This window comes from Podarcis vaucheri (assembly GCF_965113315.1).
Source record: "Podarcis vaucheri genome assembly, chromosome: Z".
NCBI lineage: Eukaryota > Metazoa > Chordata > Lepidosauria > Squamata > Lacertidae > Podarcis > Podarcis vaucheri.
The window spans coordinates 24374816-24392400 of record NC_138758.1 but is presented as its reverse complement, the minus strand read 5'-3'; the positions used below and the strand labels follow the sequence as shown (position 1 = coordinate 24392400).

General features: G+C 47.3%; 1 long non-coding RNA gene across 1 annotated transcript in view; it reads left to right on the top strand.

Moving 5' to 3' along the window:
- LOC309524129 overlaps window positions 1-17212 on the top strand; it is a 208473-nt gene extending 191261 nt beyond the window's left edge. The window contains exons 3-4 of the long non-coding RNA XR_014215811.1: window positions 12343-12423; window positions 16974-17212. This is a non-coding gene — a long non-coding RNA (uncharacterized lncRNA). The remainder of the gene's footprint in view (window positions 1-12342; window positions 12424-16973) is intronic.
- The last annotated feature ends 373 nt before the right edge of the window (window positions 17213-17585 follow it).

Genomic DNA, 17585 nt, shown 5'->3' with positions numbered 1-17585 from the left:
AAGCGGCAGGAGAAATGGAAGGGGCTCCGTGCATCCTAAGGTCGGGTGCATCCTATAGAGCGAAAAATACGGTACATATATAAAATCTGTTTAGAACATACAAATGAGTACAGTAGAAACAGTGTGGCACCAGCTCTTTCATTAAAAGCAGTTGGAACAAGAAGGTCTTCACCTGCCAGCAAAAGGACAGCAAGGAGGGAGCCAGTCTAGCTTCTCTAGGGAGAGAATTCCAGAGTCTGGGAGCAGCCACCAAGAAGGTCCTTTTTTCCTTTCCTTTTTTTTTTTTTTTTGCTTTAGAGCTCTGCCAGACAGCTGCTGCTAGCCATTCAAAACTTGAGTAATGTGTCTGTAACTGTGTGATGAGTCAACACTTATTCCACCAGTTTAGGCTCAAAGCACATGGGAGACATTTATTCCACAGCCCCAATCAATCTGCCCTTGAGTCTTGTTCTTCAGTGCAGTTCATGACAGGCCCAGCTCAGGTAGTGTCTCCTGTGTTGAGAGAAGCCTCTTTTATCTAGGGGAAGCCTCCGTTAAAAGGAAGGGGGAGTCAAATCTTGCTAACTTCCCTCCCTCATGTCATCTCCCACACAGTTCTGACAGGTCCCCCAACTTTCTGGAGAAGGAGGGGCAGAAGGGGGGGGTATTAGCTGGAGGGGCAATTGCCAGAATCTGTTTCCCTTTTGTTCTGTAAATAGAGCCATCCAATGGATGACAGAGTCTTCCATCACTCTGAGGAATACCAGTGAATACAATATCTTTTGGTGTCTTCTTCAAAAATGCTTGATTTCTTGCTTTAAAGGCAGTAAATATTTAATGAGTGTCCGGTGTTATTTATTATTATATTTAATGAGTGTCCAGTGTTATTTATTATTAAATGATGGGTAATCTGGTAAAAAGAAAAATACTCCTCTAGTCTCTGCCAAAGCAACACAGAAATAAGTTTTAAATGGGAAAGGGCACCATTACATTGCAGCTACTTATCAGAAAATTAGTGCAATTAAAAGTGGTGTTTAAAGGAATGAAATGTGATTACTTAACCAAAACTATTAGGTGAAAAGTGCAGGAAAGTGGGTTTCAGCTAAACATCGGACTGTGGTTAAAGCGGCAAAATTCTAATGACGCTTGAGCAATTTGCTGTTTGTGAATTCCAATACTAATGAACTGTAAATTGTTTTAACTGACTATTACTTTATTATTACATTGTTGTAAGTCATCCTGAGACCTTATAGTGAAGGGTGGGAATGTAATTATTATCATTATTAAGCTGATCTGACTACAACTCTGAGCATAATGCGTAGGTCAGAAAGGAGCTGTCCATAACATATCACATTTCTCCAAATGTTGTGATGCAGTTCCTGGATACAAAGTGTATCAACATGTTTTAAGAATCTATTATTTTGAGATGATTTTTGTTTAGAAATGCATATGGTGAGGTGGGGAAAATGCCTATTTAAATGTGAGTGCCTGTGTGGATGCCTATTTAAATATAAACGTGAATGCTTGTGTGGGTTGTTGTTGTTTTTTAAAAAATCAGATTAATATAGAAATGGGAAGGGATGGGTATGCTTTTTAAAAACTGAAAATTGCACAGATGTGTAATAGACTGATTCGTTCATCCCTGCAAAATTCCTTTTACAATTTCTATACACTATTATCAAAATGGGAACATTAATACATTAATGGTGGTGCTGACAGCAGCAGAAGAAATATGAAGCCTCTAACACAACATTTTGTGATTTGAACAGGTATTCCATCAAAGCCATTTCCGGCTTCAAGGAGATGGGGTTGCGGGCTTGCTCCACCCCCACTCCCGCGCGGGGGCTGGCTCTTCCCCCGCGCGAGAACAGGGAATCCCCGGGCGTGTCACTGAACCGGCCAGCCTATTGGCTGGCCGGGGAGGCGGGACCTTGCCTATTTAAGGCCAGGCACGCCCGGGGATCGCCCTCTTCCCACCTGGACCCCAGAGAGGTTTTTTCTTTCTAGAGGTTTTCTTTGAGCGTTGGAGAGCTTTTCGTCGGGACGTTTGGCCTTCGCTTCTGCGTTCAGCTGCTGAGGACCCTACCGGCTGCCGCGTGTGCTTGCCCCCGCCTGAGCTAAATCACTGAGGAGACCACGGTCTCTTCCTGAGCTGAAATCACTGGTGCTGCGGGGGTGTACCGGCAAGCAGGTCGTGAGGCGCCAGCAGCTGCGCAGGAATTTTTTCCCTTTGCATCGCTCCAATCCGGAAAGCGGAGGAGAGGCAGGGTGATCGGTGCGCCGGACAAGTCATCCAGGACCGGGCACAGAGGACAGGGCGCCACCGGGACCCGACATCGCCCTTGCTCCAGGAAAGGAAGAGGGGTAAAGTACACCCGGCAGCCTCTTTCCGCTCCTGAATTCCTCCCTTTGTGCCGCCCCGGGTCGTCTCCTCCCCGCTTTCGTTCATTCACCCCCTTAATTGCAAGTGTCTTTCCCTGCCTGCCTTTGTTGTCCTGTGCTCCCCAGCGTCCCACGACCATCATCTGTCCTCCCGTTCTCCTCCGCTCTGCTAACGGTCTGCCTGCCGCTTCCCCTCCTCCTCATCGGCCGCCTAAAGCCTGGTCCCTGCTTACCGTACCCTTCCGTTGTTCTCGGCTGTGCGTTCGCGGCATTTATTTTGGTTTCCCGGGATTCTGAGGCTACCGCCTGCGGCGCGTGCGCGTTGGCGCCGCAGCCCCCTGCCCGGGACTGCTGGAGTGAGGGCTGAGGGAGGAGCGTTCCTTGAGTGATAGGGATCGTCGGTCTTGCGGCCAGTCCGCGTACAAGCTCGGCAGCAATTTTGAGCAGGTCCGGGGGCCGGGATTTCCTGTGCCGCTGCAGCCGCCATATTGGTAGGGGCCACGTGTCTAGCCCCGGCGGCCATTTTAGGTGTCCGCTTCACTGTTTGGCCTGCCTTCAGGAACAGTGATAGTCCATTTTCCTAGCTTATTTTTCGGCCATTTTGGGGAGGTCCACACTCTCCTGGCGGCCATTTTAGGTGCCCCCTTTTGTTGTTTTCGGCTCTAGTCTACCCTGCCTTAAATCTAGCTTTTGCCGCGGGGAGGATTTCTATTGCCTGCTAATTTACCGCTTTGCCTCTATTGCGGGCTACCGCGGTCTGGGAGCGGGCAACATACTGGCAAGGGCCACGTGCCAAAGCTCGGCGGCCATTTTGAGTGTGTCCTTTTGACGTGACCTTCTGTAGCAGCGGCCGCCATATCGGTAGGGGCCACGTGTCAAGCCTCGAGCCTCGGAGGCCATTTTAGGTTGGTCATCTCCCATCGCAGCCCCACCCGCTTTGACACACCTCCTTGTTCTGTGCGGCCTTAGTAGTTTTGCCCCAAGCAAGCATATATATAATTAAAAAAAAAAGAAAAAAAGAATTAGTTTGTTTGCAGAGCAGCATAGGATTCTCCATTTGGTTTCAACAATAGTGTTTGCATTACACTGGAATACATAAACAAATACAGATAGATAGATAATAAATATAATTCAGATATTTAAATAAAAGAAATAAATAAAGAAATTAGAATAAATAAATAAAATAATAATAATAATAATAATAAATAAATAAATAAATAAATACAATAATAACTTAAAAATAATAAATAAATAAATAAATAAATAAATAAATAAATAAAACCCAGGAGGCGGGGGTACGTGAGTAGGCTATTGAACTAGTTTAGTCGGTAAGCTGCTAAGCCAGGGTTGAGAATACTGAACTGACAGCGGTACTTGGCAACAGGATACTACAGCATTCACAGTTCGCACAGTCCGCAAATCTCGCCAGTTTATTTAGTGAGTCGTTTCCCATCCAGTGGTAATGGCTTCTGGAGGAGACCAGCAGGCATCTACTTCAGCCAATCCGCCAGCTCCTCCTGCAGGCAATAGTGGCGCCCAATCGCCTGCCCTGCCTGGCAACCTCCAAGATTTTGCCCAATTGTTCGTGGCCTTTGAAACGTTCTACAAAAGATATAAGTCTAACGGCGGTTCGGTGCCCTCAGCACCAGAACCTTCGCAGGAAGTCATACCCGACACTCCTCCCAGCCAGCAGGACACCCCCGCTATTGCAGGCTGCAGTAGCCAGGCGGAAACAGTGAGCGTGTGTCGCCCTAATACCCGCTCCCGGTCGGCTACCGCTAAGAAACCAACCAACAGCTTGGGCAAAGGTAAGGCACCGGCCAAGGGTGCTAGCAGGGGGGCGGCCACGGCCAAGGGCACCAGGGGGAGCCGCGGCTCAAAAACGCCAGGGATTCCTAGTGTCTTCCAGGAACAGCAGGCACACTACAGCTCTACGGAGGACAGCGCGGAATCCGCGCTGGAAGAAGAACACGTTGAGCCGAGCACCCCCCAGCCGGTGGTAACCGCGAACGCGGCTAGCGACGAGGTGCAAGGCGGGAAGAGAAAGTCTAAGAAGAAGCACACGTCCTCTAAGAAGAAGAGAAGTAGACAATCAGAGACCGAGGATGACTCAGGTACGTCATCATCTGACTCGGATGGAGAGGGACCCATGGATGGCTACTGGGTTTTAGGGGAGGAGAATCATGGGCTCCCACTTTGGGCACACGAAAGGAGGGCCAATTCACATCGTAAGGCCTTTAATGGCGTATTGTCTTGGAGGAATGGGGCATTGGTGGAGGACGTTAAAGTTGCCACCCATCAATCCACCGATTTCATACTGGGGTTCCACTTGTCCCATAAGAAGAGGAATAAGATCCTCAATGGGGACTACGTAGACATGTTCACCCTTCTCCCTCCAACCAAGCTTACGGGAAAAGGGGAGAAGAGGCGTTCTTATGGTAAGCGAAGGTACAGGACGCCGAGGGCGGAGCGCACCTTTGAGAACTGGCTGGACGGGTACCAAGTATTTATGGGAGTTGTGTGCGCAGCCTATCCTATGCGTGCGATGGATTTAGTCGCCTATTTGGCCCACGTCAGGAGGGCTCACGCCCTCGCGGGGGAAAACGCGGCCCTGACGTACGATGAGTATTTCCGTAGAAACGCTTCTCTCCTGCCTTCTACCCGCTGGGATCTAACGGATCCTAACTTCTGGGGCCAAGAAGTCAACCCATACATCGAGAAGAGAAACCTGGAGCCCTCCAAGGCGGGTAAGACAGAGACGAAGCGCCGCCGACAATGCTGGGAATACAACAGGGGCGTTTGTTCGCGCCCCTCCTGTAAGTATTTGCACGAGTGCGAGCGGTGTTGGGGTAGCCACCCCGCCTCGGCCTGCTTCAAGAACAAGCAACAGCCCTTTCGGGGGGGTAGGGGGTTCTCCCACAGCAGCAATAGGGGTGCCCCCGGATCCGCACATCAGGGACCTGCTAACCGTCAATAACCACTACCTGGGTTTAGCCGCCTCCCCCATCAAACTCCAGCCCCTTAAGACCTTACTGGACCTGTACCCCGACCGGAAGGCTGCACAGTACCTGTGGGAGGGGTTCTCCCTGGGATTTAGAATCCCAGTGTCCACCCCCCCTACCACCGGGGACCCCCAAAATCAAAAATCTGTTAGGGAGAGGCCTGAAATAGCCCAAAAAAAGATTGCGAAGGAAATTAGCGCAGGCAGGGTGGCAGGTCCTTTCACAGAACCTCCAGTAGAGGGTCTTCACGTGTCCCCATTGGGTATAGTGCCGAAGAAGGCCCCAGGGGAGTTTCGTATGATCCACAATCTCTCATTCCCAAGGGGAAGCTCCGTTAACGATTCGATCCCTCAAGAGCTTTGCACGGTGAAATACGCCTCCTTTGATCAGGCTGTTAAAATGATCCGCAGATTTGGGCCTGGGGCACTCCTTGCCAAATGCGACATTGAGTCTGCATTCCGCCTACTCCCGGTTCACCCGGCTGACTTCCGTTGGTTGGGTTTCCGATTTAAGGGGGCATATTTCATCGACAAAGCGATGCCCATGGGATGCTCCGTGGCCTGCTCTGCCTTTGAGACCTTCAGTACCTTTCTCGATTGGGCCCTTCGCGCCAGGACAGGGTCATCGGGCGTGTCTCATTACCTCGATGATTTTATTTTGGTGGCAGAGGACAAGCCACGATGCACAGCGCTCTTGGACGCCTTCATGGCTTTAGCAGATGAGCTTGGGGTGCCCCTGGCTGCTGAAAAAACCGAGGGTCCCGCCACCACCTTAATTTACTTAGGCATTGAATTGGATACCGTGGCCCAAACTTCCAAACTACCCAAAGAAAAGTTGTTAGCTCTCAAGGAGGTGATTCAGCAGCTTCTGCCCCTAAAGAAGGTTACACTAAGGCAGATCCAATCCCTATTGGGCCACCTGAATTTCGCTTGCAGGGTGGTGGCACCGGGCAGGCCCTTTTGCGGACGGCTAGCCAGATTGTCTGCAGGCCTAAGGGCACCCCAGCATAGGGTCCGCCTCCCCAAAGAGGTCAAAAATGATCTGGAAATCTGGCTACAATTCCTTGAAAATTACAACGGTGTATCACTATGGCAGGATTCCATGACACTCAACGCGGAGTTCCAGGTGCAATCGGACGCTGCGGGGTCCTTAGGTTTTGGGGTCTATTTCAGAGGGCAATGGTGCGCAAAAAGGTGGCCAGAAGAGTGGCGGGGTCAACCCATTTCTCGGGACATGACCTTTCTGGAATTCTTCCCTATCTTGGTGGCAGTTCATCTTTGGACCGAGCAATTCCGCAATCACAGAGTTTGCTTCAACACAGATAATCAGGCAGTGGTGGCGGTTCTGTCCAGGCAGTCTGCCCGTTCCCCTAGGGTTGGGAACCTTTTACGGTCCTTCATTCTCCAATGTCTTGAGCACAATATATACTTCTCAGCCAAATTTGTACCCGGGATTAATAACGATATTGCGGATGCTCTGTCTCGCTTTCAGATGGAGCGTTTCCGCTCGTTAGCGCCGGAGGCGGAGCAGTCATCGATGCCTTTCCCGGAACACCTCTGGAGTCTTGGGAGCAGGAAGTGTTGAAGGGAGTATTCGGTGCAGTTGCCCCCTCCACTATGAGATCCTACAAGAAAGCGTGGGCTGACTTCCTTAAATTTCGCAGTAGATCATCTAAAGTCAGCCAAAAGGCCATCCCCTCCACGAGGGAGGTCTTACATTATTTGGCATACCTGAAGGAATTGGGCCGGGCACCCAGGACCCTCAATATTCAGTCCGCCGGGATTTCATATTTCTGTAAAAGCTTTTTCGACACTGACCCGTGCGCCAAGTTCATAGTACGGAAGACCCTTGAGGGCTGGCGTCGGGCCCAGCCTTCCTGCTCCGATAAGAGGAGGCCCATAACTTATGATATTTTAGCTCAAATACACGTAAAATTACGCGAAATTTGCTGGTCTAAGTATGAAGCGCGCTTATTTTCAGCTGCCTTTTCCATAGCCTTCTTCGGGGCCCTCCGCGTTGGGGAGGTGGTTTGCGAGGGCGGGGCCGCCCTCGGCTTGAGGGGCATCCACATAAGTGATATAACCCTAGCGGCTAGTGAATTGTTAGTCCAGGTGCGCAGCTCCAAGACGGATCAACAGGGTAGGGGGGCCTTACTGCGCTTACCAGCTGCCCAAGGTACTGGGCCCTGCCCGGTTAGGGATACACGCCGTTTCCTATGCTTAAGACCAAGTGGTCAGGGCCCCTTCCTAATCCATGCCGACGGGTCCCCCTTGGCGCGACACCAGTTTACTAGAGTTATGCGCAAAGCTTTGTCTGCCTGCGGCCTGCCCGCGGGGGAATTTGCCGCTCATTCATTCAGGATTGGTGCTGCAACTACTGCAGTGCACCTTGGTCTCTCGCTGGAGAGGATAAAAGAGCTGGGTCGGTGGAAGTCCAATGCATACAGGGCCTACTTAAGAAAGTAAGTTTAGAATGGTGACAAACCTGACCTCGATCTCCTTATTTGTTTCCTTACAGAATCACAAAAGATACACATCTGGTTAGTGGGCCACAGCATTGTACATTGGGCCAATGTTCGAGCCAGGACTACCGGGCTGGGGCCTAACTTAAACTTGCCTGCTTATGTCGAGCTGAAGTGGTTGTCAAGAAGGGGGATGCGCTGGAGCGAATTCAGGCCCCTGGTGATGGCGAGAGCTGCCGTGGACGGCCCCCCAGATGCACTAGTTATCCAGCTGGGGGAGAATGATTTAGCTTATCGCAAGGCGATTGACCTGAGATGGCACATATTTGACGATCTGGCTGAACTGTTGGTGGCTTACCCGAGCATCACAATTTTGTGGTCCTCACTGCTGGAAAGAAGGACTTGGAGGGACTGTGCGAACCCGGCTGGGGTCAATAAAGCTCGAAAGGTTTTAGAGCGGGCAGTGCAGCGTAGAGTGGCGGCTCTGGGCGGGTGCGTCATTGACCACCCAAGCATCCAGCACAGCAACGAGGCCCTCTACAGATGTGATGGCGTGCATCTTTCCAATGAGGGAAATGACTTGTGGTTGGGAGACATTATTGCAGGGATTAGGGATTGGTTGCAGGTTTAAAAGGTATTGGCGGCGAGCTTTGCTCGAGTGGCGGTTAGGCATTGGCAGGGGGAATTGATACGCAAATGAGAGGGGGGGAAGGAAGCGCCATCACCTTCCCCCAAATAAAAGGGGTAGTCCGGTAGAGGACTCCGGGGGGCGTTGCCTTGTCCGAAACCTACGGAGGTAAGGGCCGCCGGCACGCCCCCGAGCGGTGACACCCGTGGGATCCTAGTTGGCGTACTCCATCAGGACCCCCCACGGTTTGTGGACAACCCTCCCGGTCACCATGCCGGGTAGTCGATAGGAGCCAATGCCTAAAGCCAATACCTTTCAATTCTGTAATCAATAAAGTTGTGGCCTTTTTTATGCCCATTAACCGAAAATACTGTGTCCCGTGTCTTCATTTCACAATGGGGGGGGGAGTATTGCCACGCAAAGCCATTTCCGGCTTCAAGGAGATGGGGTTGCGGGCTTGCTCCACCCCCACTCCCGCGCGGGGGCTGGCTCTTCCCCCGCGCGAGAACAGGGAATCCCCGGGCGTGTCACTGAACCGGCCAGCCTATTGGCTGGCCGGGGAGGCGGGACCTTGCCTATTTAAGGCCAGGCACGCCCGGGGATCGCCCTCTTCCCACCTGGACCCCAGAGAGGTTTTTTCTCCCATCCCACCCACCCGTAGGTTTAGCTAGTCTTGGCCTTGCTATGGACTTCGGTTGGTCGCCGCAAGGGGCCTGGTAGGAATTTTTCCAAGTTGGCCCACTTCGTGCCTTTTGGTTTTTTCGCCTACCTCGTAGCAAACGTCACAACTTCCCCGGTGTTGGCGGTTAGGCATTGGCAGGGGGAATTGATACGCAAATGAGAGGGGGGGAAGGAAGCGCCATCACCTTCCCCCAAATAAAAGGGGTAGTCCGGTAGAGGACTCCGGGGGGCGTTGCCTTGTCCGAAACCTACGGAGGTAAGGGCCGCCGGCACGCCCCCGAGCGGTGACACCCGTGGGATCCTAGTTGGCGTACTCCATCAGGACCCCCCACGGTTTGTGGACAACCCTCCCGGTCACCATGCCGGGTAGTCGATAGGAGCCAATGCCTAAAGCCAATACCTTTCAATTCTGTAATCAATAAAGTTGTGGCCTTTTTTATGCCCATTAACCGAAAATACTGTGTCCCGTGTCTTCATTTCACAATGGGGGGGGGAGTATTGCCACGCAACAGCATCTTGAGGGCCGGCTTTTATCAACCTATTCACGAGGACACATTTCCAAGTCATTTTGTCCAACTGTGTGATTTTCATTAACTTATGACACCTCTGACCAGGAATTCTTGAGCTTTGTTTAAATGTCCCAATACCTTCTTCTCAACAGTTACACCTCCAACTAACCATCCTTCGAGAAAAGAGGGGGGGAAATATCTCCCTCTTTCTGTGTGACTTAATAAGAAAGAATGTATGAACTACATTAGGTATAACTGAAAAGCAATTCAGACAGAAGGTGATTGTGGACTTGAGAAGGTCTTGCTTGAATTCCCTTTGTAAATGAACCTCTTTATCACACATTTTTATTCTGGATAGAAGCCATAATCTATATTGCTGACATCATCAAACACATATATTCAGTATGACTAGCTTGCCTTCCATCTGTCATACTTGTGAATTTATTCTTGGTAGCCTAAGGGATAAAGTCATTGCAATGGAAATACCGTAAGATCACACTCTTGACTTCAGGCTCCTTATCCTTCATGGATCCCACTTAAGGAATGCCAAAATGTAAAGTGTAGGATCCCCTAATTTTAATGTGCCTGTGTTGAATTGCCAATTATTAAAACTGTTCAGCATTTGGGAGTGGGGCAATGAAACCTTTCATTGATTATAGTCACAGATTAAAATCCCACCTCGTTTGCATTGTGAAATTTATTGGGAAGGGGGTCAAAAAGGAAAGGCTATTATGGAAGTGATGGAGGGCACTTGAAGTGCCCAGTGGCTACTACTAACAATGATTGTATGTTATTTACAGGGTCAAAGATAGCTTGACTTTGACTGCCAGTTGCTGGGGAACAATAGCAAGAGCACATTGTACTGACCTCCTACTTCTGGACTTCCCATCTGTCTAGCCTCTGTGGGGGCAGAATGCTGAATTAGATAGACCTTTGATTTGGTCCTATTGGGTTTTTCTTGTGCTTGAGCTCTTCCTATAGCCTGTGGTCGAGCCGTGTTCAACTCACATCTCTCCATAAGCAATTAAAGCGAGAGCTCACTTTTAAAAGCTCCCCTTTTTATTACTCACAGCATCCTCAGGTATAATTGTAACAGAGGATGGTGATGATAGATAGTTAAAGAATTATGCACACAGCAGATGTTTCCAGACAATCTGAAAAATCCCTAGCAGACATGTCATAGTGGGTTGCTGAAACATAATTCTCTATGCTATGTGTAGGAACTTTGGGTTTGGTGTTCCACCATTTATGCTCTAGACAGCTAGCTGGTGATGAGGCCACAACTTTTTCTGTCTTTGTCTATCTCTCTCTGTTCATCAGACCCAAATAATGGGTTCTTGTTCAGTGTCTGAATATGGATACCACTTTGTGCATCCTTTTACACTTTACAAATCATTATGTAAGCCAGTCCATGTGGAAGGTTTTGATTTTTAAAAAACTGTGAATATATGGTTACAAAGTAAGAAGCAGATTTGCCATCAGATGGAAGCTGTTTGACCCACTTACCAGAATATTTCAGATTACGTGTACATTGTCTAAAGGTGAACACTAATGCCAGTCTCTGGTCTGTTTCTGAGTCTGTTTGCAATTCAAATTGCCATCCATTATCTTCGAAGCCTTAAGTAGTTGGTGTCAACATACTGAGGCTCACCTCCAACCGTGTGTTCCTACCCACCTACTCAGATCTTCAACGCAGGCCCTGTTCTGAGCCTCACCAATGCATGGTTTGTTGGCAGGCAGGACAGAGTACCTCAGTTATAGCACCCAGAATGCTTCCAGGTGACCTGTTTATTGAGCATTCATCCTGATTTGTTTATAGGGAGATTAAATGATGTTGGCTATTTAGTAAGCATTTGCCATGAAAATATTTATTTATTTGCAGGGCTATTAGATGATGTTGGCTATATAATGAGCATTCCTTCTGATTTGTTTGCAAGGAGGTTAGATTATGTTGCTTCATAACATAGGTAATCCCACATTTTGCAATGCATTTTCCCTTCACTTTCCTTACCACAACAAATATAAACTTTTGAGCAAGTAGTTTTGTTGCAGAGGACCTCCCAATCACCAATAATTCTACAGCGTGAATTTTCTGGTTTTGACTGAATCCCATCTGAATGTAGCAAGTCTGGAAGTGTCCTCAGACTATGGAATTCTGATCTGGAAGATCCATCTGACCCCTTCCCTGATTATCTTGCCAGGAAGGGGAACATGTGACCCTCCAAATATTGTTCAATTCCCATCTTCCCTGGCCATTAGCCATGCTGGTTGTGGCTGATGGGAGTTGGAAACCGCTGGTATCTGGAGGGTCACAGCATGGAAGTCGGACTGACTACTCCCTCTTTTTCTAAATAAACACAAAATAAGCTGTTATCATTTGTGCCGCCTAAATATATGTGTACATTGCCTAACATTTAGATATACATCCCAAACTTGGTATCCTCCAGATGTTTGACTGACCTTGTAGTTCAAAACATTTGGAGGGCATCAGGGTGGAGGAGGCTGACTTAGACTGCAATCCTAACTTCATTTACCAGGGATAAGGCCCAATGAATTCAACAGAGTTTGCTACTGACCCACTTGTTGTAGAATCAAACTACTTTGCAAATTCTCACTTTACAGTGTTGAAAGATGCTTTGAAAGCAATCTGGTACTATAGAGTCTCTCTCAACATGTCATTTTCATTGTTATGTTCTTCAGGAAAAAGAGTTTCTGTCTCTGAAGCTGGATCTGAAGTTGAGGCAGGTTGGAAATTAATACCCGAAAGCACAATGAGAAGAGGTAACCTTAAATTTACCAATATAAGGTCAGAATTTGAAATGGTTGAAAGCTTGAGGGGGAGAGATAACAGGAGACACACACACACACACACACACACACTGCATTCATTGACCTCAATATGTGCTGTGTTGTTGTTGGTGATGCAGATACAGGCATAAGTATATTGTTATCAGCTTCCTAAACAGTATTTCTATAACACAGCTATAAGATTTTTCCCACTTAAACGTATCCTTGAGACGATACTTCCACAATGACATCAAGACAAATTAATAGAATGATTATACAATGCCTTATGCTTTTTCCTTTAGCTTATACTTGAGTGTCATTGTCACCTATGATTCACAGCCTCTTTGGGTGCATTGTATACAGTAGCAGTGCATGGTGAAGTAGGGCAGCATTTTATTTTATTGCTCTTGCTTCCTGAATAAAAAGTATGGTGATGGCGAAGCCAATGCAACATGGTTGCACAAGTGGGAAAGCCACTGTCAATCAGATAGTACAGCAAGTGCAGCTACATGCCCCTCCCCGCTGCCACCCCAGTCCAGGCAAACAGTGGTGACACAGGTGTTGAGAGGGTGGCATCATTCTACCAAATGCACCACTACTGATCATATATGTGCATGACTGAATGGACTTCCTTCAGCAGTACTGGATGCAGTGGTGGAGCGTATGCTTCTGCCACCCTGGGTGCATTCGCAGGGAGCACCCCCAAGGGGCGCAAGGCATGGAAAAAGCCCACTGCAGCTTGCCGCAGCCCAGTAGAGGAGAGGGGCAGCAGCTCTCTGTTGCCAACTTTCCACTTCGCCCCCAGGTCAGAAATGACCTGGGAGTGGAGCAGCAGTTGGATACAAGGAAGCTGCCTCAACAGCTCCCTCACACGCTGAAGCCAGGCTCTGATGGTGGGGGCACCTGGTTGCTCCACCTCCAAAAAATACACCCAGGGCAATGGCCCCTTTAGTACCCCCCCCCCCACATACACACTATGCCACTGGCTGGAAGATCATTGTAAGAGAATCACATTGCAAAACCAGATGTGTACATGACATAGAGAGAGCGATTCAGGTAGGCCGTGTTGGCCTGATGCAGCAAAATAAATAAATAAATAAATTTAAAAATTGTCCAGTAGCACCTTAGAGACCAACTAAGTTTGTTCTGCGTATAAGCTTTCGTGTGCATGCACACTTCTTCAGATACCAGATAGAGAGAAACAGAAGTGCTGGAACTGTTGCTCATGTATCATCATTTTGCTCTTGGTACAGAGTGAGTAACTTCAAGAGTTAATTACTCCATTCTTACTTATAGTTTATTAGGTGGCTAATCTGAAAATTCTGATTGAGCTTGGTAATTTTAGTTTCTCAGTAGTGTTCTTCCACTTGTATTTTTACTCAGATTGCAGTGACTGGTGTTTTAATTTCGTTTGGCAATTTTACCTGTTTAGTTGTTTGAGTATGTATTGTTTCTTCTAACTCACATTTCAAAGGCCAGTGGCTGATGCAAAGAAGTACCGTAATTTTTGCTCTATAAGACTCACTTTTTCCCTCCTAAAAAGTAAGGGGAAATGTGTGTGCATCTTATGGAGTGAATGCAGGCTGCGCAGCTATTCCAGAAGCCAGAACAGCAAGAGGGATTGCTGCTTTCACCTCTTGCTGTTCTGGCTTCTGAGATTCAGAATATTTTTTTTCTTGTTTTCCTCCTCCAAAAACTACCTTAGGTGCGTCTTGTGGTCTGGTGCATCTCATAGAGCGAAAAATACAGTACCTGCCTGCCTACTGTACTTACCTGCCTATCCAGCTATCTATCTACGATCAGCTGCCTCCAGGGTCCAATACCATACTATCATCTTCAGACCAGTAATTTCTAGCAGATAAAGTAAAATGGGGAAGAGAAAGGTCCTACTCACAGCCCATTGTTGCCCACTCATATTCCATGATTGTGAAAAAAAAAATCTGAACCACTAACATTAAGAAAGAAAGCAAAACAGCATAACATTCACAATGTGACTTCAGGTCTCTAGCAGCAGCAGCAGCAGCAGCAGCAGCCATGCTGCTCATGATCCGCTTTGGAGATTGCACCCCATACAGCTCACATCCATAAAAATGGTTTGCTCCACCGTGTTCTTCCAGGAGAGAGGGGGAGTCGAGATTTTTCTGAGTTTTCTGCGGATCTGCTGTCTAATGAGATAAGAAAGCCTTCAAGTCTCCAGTTTTTATTTTCTCTAATGATTGTTGTTGTTGTTGTTGTTGTTTTGTCTTGTTTTTTGTTTGTTTTATTAATGACTATCTTTGCTTCTTTTCTTCCTGTGGAAGTGATGATGGCACCATGTGCTGTTCCCATTAGTTCCAAGGGATGAACAATAAAGGGAAAGCCAGGAGAGGGATGGCTAACTGTTGCAGGTTGATGAAATTTCCCCCTTGGCAGTCGTAACACTGAGGCATCATATTGCCCAGTGTTTCATCGTTTGACATGCAGGCATTGCAATGTGATCTTGGCAGTAGAATGATGAAAATGATAAAAAGGAGCCTGATCTCAGCTTCCTAGAAGATAACTACCAAGCTTCTCCAAATGTTTTTAAAGCTTGTCCAATGGTCAGGATGTGTGCCTTTGATTTTTCTTTTTCCTTTAATGAGATATGCTTACCATTCCTAATCATTATTGCATGTGTTACAAAGATTTAACTGTAACCATGATGAAAGAGTAACTCTTTGCTGGACTTTCACTTTAGTTAGGAGGGCAATGGGAGCTGAGGTTTTTCTATCTTCATACAGAGTGTTTGCTCCTTTTTATAAAGTTAGCTATTCAAAAATACCACACAGAAAGTCAATGGGGACCGTGAAGAATATAATAAACAGTGGACGTTATTGCTGGAAATAGCAATACAATCTATAGTAACAGGAATGCATAAAAGTGTGTACTGTATGATATAAATTGCAACAATGCTACATAAAAACACATGCGAGAGAGACTCATATTGTAGTCAAAAGGCCACTGAATGAACTGAATATACAGAATTCCCCTATGAAGCTGAATCTTAGATGAGAATATTGTGGGATTGCTTTTATACACACACACACACACACACACACACACACACACACGACCTTGACAGATTAAAGAACTGAGCCAAAACAAACAAGATGAACTTTAACAGGGAGAAATGTAAAGTATTGCACTTGGGCAAAAAAATAATAATGAGAGGCACAAATACAAGATGGGTGACACCTGGCTTGAGAGCAGCACATGTGAAAAGGATCTAGGAGTCTTGGTTGACCACAAACTTGACATGAGCCAACAGTGTGACGCGGCAGCTAAAAAAGCCAATGCAATTCTGGGCTGCATCAATAGGAGTATAGCATCTAGATCAAGGGAAGTAATAGTGCCACTGTATTCTGCTCTGGTCAGACCTCACCTGGAGTACTGTGTCCAGTTCTGGGCACCACAGTTCAAGAAGGACACTGACAAACTGGAACGTGTCCAGAGGAGGGCAACCAAAATGGTCAAAGGCCTGGAAACGATGGCTTATGAGGAACGGCTAAGGGAGCTGGGCATGTTTAGCCTGGAGAAGAGGAGGTTAAGGGGTGATATGATAGCCATGTTCAAATATATAAAAGGATGTCACATAGAGGAGGGAGAAAGGTTGTTTTCTGCTGCTCCAGAGAAGCGGACACGGAGCAATGGATCCAAACTACAAGAAAGAAGATTCCACCTAAACATTAAGAAGAACTTCCTGACAGTAAGAGCTGTTCAACAGTGGAATTTGCTGCCAAGGAGTGTGGTGGAGTCTCCTACTTTGGAGGTCTTTAAGCAGAGGCTTGACAACCATATGTCAGGAGTGCTCTGATGGTGTTTCCTGCTTGGCAGGGGGTTGGACTCGATGGCCCTTGTGGTCTATTCCAACTCTATGATTCTATGATAAATATACATACATATACACAGTGGTAACTTGGTTTGCAGCCATTTTGGATTACAGTTCGAAAGCACCCCCGGGTGCAAGTAGATAAATAGGTACCGCTTACCAGCGGGAAGGTAAACGGTGTTCCGTGTGCTGCGCTGGCTCGCCAGATGCAGCTTTGTCACGCTGGCCACGTGACCCGGAAGTGTCTCCGGACAGCGCTGGCCCCCGGCCTCTTGAGTGAGATGGGCGCACAAACCCCAGAGTCTGTCAAGACTGGCCCGTTCGGGCAGGGGTACCTTTACCTTAACTTGGTTTGCAGCCATTTTGGATTACAACCACGTCAAACCTGGAAGTGTGTGTTCCTTTTTTTGGATTACAACCTTTTTTTATTATTACGACCCTTTTTGGGGGGTAGGGAGGCCATTGGCAAAAGCGCGTCTTGGGTTACAACCTGTTTTGGTTTACAACCGGACCTCCAGAACGGATTATGGTTGCAAACCAAGGTACCACTGTACAGTGAATGTTATTGGAAATAGCGATAGTAATTTTTTACTTTGTTTATGGGCCTCATAGACTCTTTCTGTATATTGTATATTAGTGGGGGGAGGGTCTCCTTTTGTCTTTGTGTATAAAGTTTACTACATATTTTTCTTTCCAGTGTTGCCTCCAGAGACTCCTCAAATCCCTGCAAGCCCTTCAGTCCTGGGCTAGCCAGTGTCCATGCTCCATGTCTGGAGTAACCAACATGGTATTTTCCAGTTATTGTGGACAACAACTCCCATTAGCCTTATCCAGGAAGGCCAGTTGTCAAAGATGTTCAGAGCTGCAGTCCAGCAACCTCTGAAGGGTACCATGTCAACTACCCCTCCTTTGTTCAGCAGCTTGAGAAAACTTTGGTATCTTTACAGGTATTTAGTATTCTTAGAAACTTCAGCATCAGTTGTAGAAAGCAAGCCAAGGAATTGGAAATACAAAGTTAGTCAAGGAAATACAATTTGTTCCTTAATATATATGAACCAGCGCTCAATATTCAGTGAAAGCAGAAGGCTAAGATAATGTCTCACATAAATAGACCATGGCATAAACCTTCCAAATATAGGCAAGAGGTGAATATATTTGATGAAACACTTTACAGGAGACGAAAAAGCAAGCCATGTGTTGTGGTTAAAAGGTTGAGGAATTCCACATGCTCTCTATCCTGCAGCCATTTACCCCTCGATACTTTAATTATTGATTTAGTTAAACTCAACACATGTAAGATGCTGATAAA